This window comes from Ailuropoda melanoleuca, chromosome 15 (assembly GCF_002007445.2).
Source record: "Ailuropoda melanoleuca isolate Jingjing chromosome 15, ASM200744v2, whole genome shotgun sequence".
Taxonomy (NCBI): Eukaryota; Metazoa; Chordata; class Mammalia; order Carnivora; family Ursidae; genus Ailuropoda; species Ailuropoda melanoleuca.
This window is the reverse complement of record NC_048232.1, coordinates 19484475-19490591: the sequence shown is the minus strand read 5'-3', so window position 1 is coordinate 19490591 and position 6117 is coordinate 19484475.

The following is a 6117-nucleotide window of genomic DNA, read 5'->3' as shown; positions in this document are numbered from 1 at the left end:
CATCATTGTTCCAAGTATTCAGAATGATGGCTTCTCATTTGCGGTCATAGTTGGCAAAACTATTTTATATTAATGGAAAATTACTAAAAACAGTGCATGCATTCCATATAGGGAGGCTTATTCACCGAGCTTTATCTCCAACAACTTAAGCTATCTGGTTCAAATTACTTAAGTAATTTTGACTGAAGGAAGGGCTTGGAAAATTAGGAACTGCGGAGTAATTTGTGTTTTGGTCTTTTCATGAAGCTTTAATCAAATCTGATTTTTTGATCAACAATGCAATAATCCCTTAAGTGATTTTGTAGAATAATATGCAATTGTTTAAAAGAAGAAAAAGTGTGCCCGAAGGATATTTTAATGAAACTAGATGAGTACAAATATAACTTTTCTTAAGTTGTTTTTCTAGTTATTTTTCTCTGTCTCAAACATAAGACATGTAGGACTCCAGAATATGCACTTTAATGTGTTCTGATAATAAGAAAACTATTGCTGGTTTTCTCAGAGGAGCACAGTTATCTAGGGGCAGTGCCAAAATCATTAGATAAGCATCATCTTTCCTCTCCCATCATTGTCTACATGAAATTCCATCTTAGGAAATAGGCAGGAATATTATATTTGTTTCAGAAGCTTGAAAATACAATAGAATTTGAAATATTGAAAATATGATTCTACATTGACAGTATCTTAGAAGTTGCAGAGGTATCTCTTTTTGAGATGAGTTTAATAATGACTGACTTTAATAACGTTGGAACGTAAGGAAAGATTTCAATAGCAGGCAAGATGTGATGAATGGACACAAGGAACAATGAAGCTATTGACAAAACATGCCAACTTTTAGAATTCTATTTAAATGACTCTTTTTCCTTCCAGCGCAGAGGAAGACACCAAGTGCATCGATGTTCATCAGATGCAGAGTAATAAAAATGTGAGCGACAGTCAATGGACCGTGACTGTAATATGATTGTTAGTGTAGTGGGTGAGTGAGGGCATTGGAACATTCTTGTTCCTGTTTCAAGAAGTTCCGTTGTCCTCAGTGGAGGTAGGGGAAGTCTGTAGAAAATTGAGGCCATGGAGGAGAAGAGGAAAGAAGGTTAAACAAAGAATAAAGCAAATTCAGTAATTAAAAAACTACTTGTTTCCTATTTTAGACTTGACTTTAGTCCGTTGTTCCTGCCAGCCATTTAGATGAAATAAATGGACTATCACTTAATAAACAGATGCTCTGATACATTTTCCTCTTAAAGGGTCTGATTCCTGGCATCCAAAGGAAACTGGAATACAAGTTAGTATTAGAACTTGAATTTGTTCTGCCAGAGTGAAAATTGGTTCCATTAGGCATCAGTCACAGAACTCTTACAGACCTGGCTAGGGCCGTAGATATGATATATCCAACTAGCTGAAATAATAAAGTCTTAAGTAATGCTAGATGTGCTTTGGGAAACCATCCAGAGGGTCTTAATTTTTTTTTTTAATGAAAGTTTCCTAATTTTACAGCCCTCATAAATCTGGAACAAGCCTGAATTAGGTCATCAGGGTGAGTGAAAACTTAATGCTTGACCCTTTGGAGATAACATAATAGAAATAACTTAAAATGTGAAATATTCAATTGTGCGCAATCTTTAGCAAGGATTCCTTCCTGGGCATTTTTCATAGTCACTTGCCCATGCTTCCTTCTCATTATAGATTTATAGTGCTCTGGAGAAACCCTTGGAAGAAGTGATATATCAGACAGACATACTATCCAAAAGCTTAGAAGTTAGTGTCTGACTTCATAAATAAAAATCTAAACAACAGCCACAAAAAAAAATCAACTGTATCTTAGATGAACAATTACATCCAATATATTGAGAGGAATGAGAAAAATGTTCATGTTATCCAAAAGTTCATAGTTTATTAAATATAGGAGGATTTCAAATAAATTCATAATACACATGTGGATTTATATACATAAACATAATGATCTTTCATAAATAAAATTGATTTGAACCCCTGGCATATTCCTTATATGAAAATATTTTATAGCTTTCATTAAATAATTAATTACACATGATAAAAATTTAAAAATTACTAATGAGATATAGAATATTAGACAATAGAAAAATTAAATAAATTCAAATTGTTTTAAATTTATCATAGAAACCTGTTTTCGATTATTTTTTATTTTGAGCGGAAAACTTGTCAACTCATTATTTGGCATCAATTTCTCCTTCTACGTATTTTGCTTTATTTACTTGTGAACAGATGTTGTTAGCTAAGTTAACAGTACTGAATACAGTAATCATAAAATCTCAGAAGTAATGTTTTGACATGAATAGTAATTCAAATTTAGAAGTATTTACGGACAACTCAGAAAGCTTACTTACTTCAGCTAATTGTTTTCTTATTCTTGACTTGCCACAGATTAACTTCTTTTGTCTACAAATGGCAGATACCAATATTTTCAAGACACGTAACAAGGAACGTTATCTTGCACAATTTTCATCATTTGGGACTTGAACTGAGCAAGTCTAAATTCTTTAACAACTGGTTAAAAGTAGACGAAGGAAGAAGTTTGCATTTCTTTTGCCGAGGAAGAAAAACGGTAAGGAATGGTCCTCTGAATAAATGTGTTTTTTAGTTCTTAAAAAATACCTGTTGGCTCCGAAACTCATTCAGCAACAGAAAAGTCTCCATTAAAAGTAATGGCCACCTGGCTGTGTGAAAGGAGTTCCGTAGGCTTTACCAGAAGCTGCGTGTCAGAGCCCTGCTCTTCCGGGGGTTTTCTCTCCTCCTGCATTCACAGGAGATTGCTTTGCCCTGTGGGAGTGTTGCTCTTCCCAATAGTGTGGAAAAAAAAAATGCAATAGGCAGTTTCAGGAGTGTTGCCTTTGACAGCGTGTCTCAGGGGACTTCATATTCTAGGTGGCAATTGGCCAGAATAAGTAGGAAACTGAGAGGAGCTGCCAAGTTAAACTGTGGCTGAGAGTGCTGCCATAACTAAGGAGAAAGCGGAAGGGAAGTTTTTCCATGAAAAGGAACGAGACACCGAATGGCTAGTGGCGAGGAAGAAGAACTGCGGGTGTGGGTATGCAGGGGGAAGGATACACACTCGTAGGTCTTTATAACAATCTTATAAAAAAGCAGCCTGAGAGTAGGTTTTATAAAAAATCGTATAACAGAGCTATTTGAAGATAGTTTTGTTGATTTGAATATTGCTTTCCTTCATGCTTGAGACATCGGTGTTTTTATCATGAACAACACATTTGTCTGAGCTATGAAGATAATATAACGTGGAATCCCGACAACTGTCTTAACGGCCACAGGTTTGGCCCATGCCAGCACACACAGCCCATCGTGATGGGATTTCGCTACTCACATCCAGAATCATTCTCCAGCCCCTGTAATGTTAGGCTGGCCTTTGTGACTTACCTGGATAGGTGTATGGTGGGAGTGAGGTTGTGCAAGTTCTAGACATTAGACTTTGAAAAGCTTTGTGGTTTCCACATTTGTCTCTTGGAACCTCATGCCACCAAGAAGCCTGGGACGAAAGAGCACGAGGAGAGGGGCCCGGCTGTCTAAGCAATTCCCACTGAGCCCTGCCCCCAGCACACCCACCCGCTGAACACAGCTACAGGAATGAGCTCAGGCGAAATCAGCAGAAGAACCACACAGCCAAGGGAACCGTGGAAAACACTATATCATTGTTGGCTTAAGCCATTGGGCTTTGATGAGGTCCGGTCCACAGCAATAGATAACCATCCTTGTCTTGCCTGTAATTATCACGATCATACGAAGCTGAGAGAGCATTTGTTGACAGAGCAAGCGTTTAAATCAAAAGCTCTCAGTTTTTTTAAGAGCTCAAGTTAGCCTATGTGAAGTCCTCACAGGCCCAAGGCTAGGATCTGTGATCTTATGGTGACACCTGATTGTCATCCTTGAAGATGTTGAGATTTGAGAAAATCCCATTACTTTATATCATCCACAGAGCCACCCAGTGAAGCCGGCAGGGTGCTCGTTCTCTACGTGTGAAGGCTGAGTGCGCAAGTACGGGAACGCAACAAAGGTGTTGAGACCACTGTGTGGCTTGAGAAGGGCTATCCCTGAGGACATGTCAATGAACCTCATTTTTCCTACTTGGAGAATGAAGAGGTTGTATTAGAGGATTTCTGAAGTTGCTTTCATCATGGCAGAAGTCTCAGACTGGGCCACATGAATCAGAGCCAGGGCAGAGGACAACAGAGCTGACACTGACAGGAACAGAAGCTGAGAGAAACCAGCCGGCCAGAGGCCTATGCATCTGGATTTAATGGAAAGCCTTTCATTCACTCCATTCATTCAACAATCATTTGCTGAGTGTCTTTTCTCTCAGGAGAGAGAAGGTGCTGGACATGCAGCGGCGGATAAATGCCACAAGGCCTCTGCTTCTATGGGAGTTATTCTGGTAGAGGGCTTATGACAAGAGTTAAACAAAAACTCTGATAATAGAGAGGAGTGCTACAAAAAAAAAAAGTAATGTAATAACAAGTGATGGTGGTAAGTGTGGAGGGCACCTCAGAGTGGGTGGTCAGGGAAGGCCTCTCTGGGCTGACTTTTGACAGACGTGCGTTTAAGTCCTGGTGCTGCTGCTGCTGCTGCTTTTTCTTCTTTTTAAGGTTTATTTATTTATTTGAGAGAGAGAGAGAGAAGAAGAAAGAGAGTGAGCATGAGTCGGGGGAGGGGCAGAGAGAGGGAGAAGCAGACTCCTTGCTAAGCAGGGAGCCCAAAACAGGACTTGATCCTGGGACTCCAGGACCATGACCTGAGCCTAAGACACTTAACCGACTGAACCACCCAGGGGCACCGTTGGTGCTGCTTCTTATTAGCTATGTGACATGAGACAACCAAGTAACCCCTCCGAGTCTCAGTTTTCTTATCTGATAAGTGGGGATCCCATGAGGGGTTGTCATGCAGAATCAGTTAAGTAATGCATGTAAAATGTCTCATACAGATCAGGCTCTCCATAATTATCAATTTCTTTTAACACTTCTCTTGCAAGCGGTGTGACAATCTTAGGCATGGTTCCAGTGTTCTTCAGTTGGGGGGGGGCAATTGGGTGGAATAATTCTTCATTGTGCAGGACTATAAGTGTGCATTGCTGGACATTTAACAAACCTGGCCCCCACCAACTAAATGCCAATAGAATTTCCCCAGTCATTTTGACAACTCTAAAATCATCCTGTATGGGTTAGCTTTTGCTAAGTAACAAATCATCGAAAACTTAGTGGCTTAAAACAAAAAACATTTACTGTTTCTCATGAGGTACTGGGTTGGGCTATGGGTCTTCTAGTCTGAGCCAGATGGAATGGTCCAGAGTAGTCTCCCTCACGTGTCCAGAGCCTCTGCTGAGACAGCTGGGATGGCTGGGTCTCTCCCCATAGGGTCTCTCATCTTCTAGGGGACTAACCTGAACTTCTTTGCCTAGTAGTTACAGCATTATCAGCAGCAAGAGAAGGCAAGCCCCAATACATCAGCATTTTTCAAGCCTCTGTTTAATTCATCTGTGCTAATGTCCTGTTGGCCAAAGAAAGTCACATGGCCAACCTTAGACTCAAAAGGTAGGAAAATGGAGTCCGACTCTTTATGGGAGGAACTGCAAAGTCACATAGTAAAGGGACGTACATTCAGCAATGAGAAGAATTTGTGGCCATTTTTCATTTTTGCAGTGTATCAAAGTCCTGCTCTGGCTAAAAATTCTTCACACTCCTCCCATGTGAGGGTCCCCAAGACCCTCAAAACTCCTGTGCTGATTATCACATCAGATTTAAGTTCACTATCTTTTGATTCACAACAGATCTGAATGTGGCTAAGGGTGCGCTATTAGATGAAGCTATCCTATTTTTCAACTGTGGTAAAATACACATTACATAAAATTTACCATTTTAACCATTTTTAAGTGTATAGTTCAGTGGTGTTAAGTACATTCACATTGTTGTACAACCATCACAACCATCCATCTCCAGAATTTTTCATCTTGGAAAACTAAAACTCCATTCCTGGGGTACTGCCTGGCTGGGTCAGTTGGTAGAGCATGCAACTCTTGATCTTGGGATTGTGGGTTCGAGCTTCATGTTGGGTGTAGAGATTACTTAAAAAAAAAAA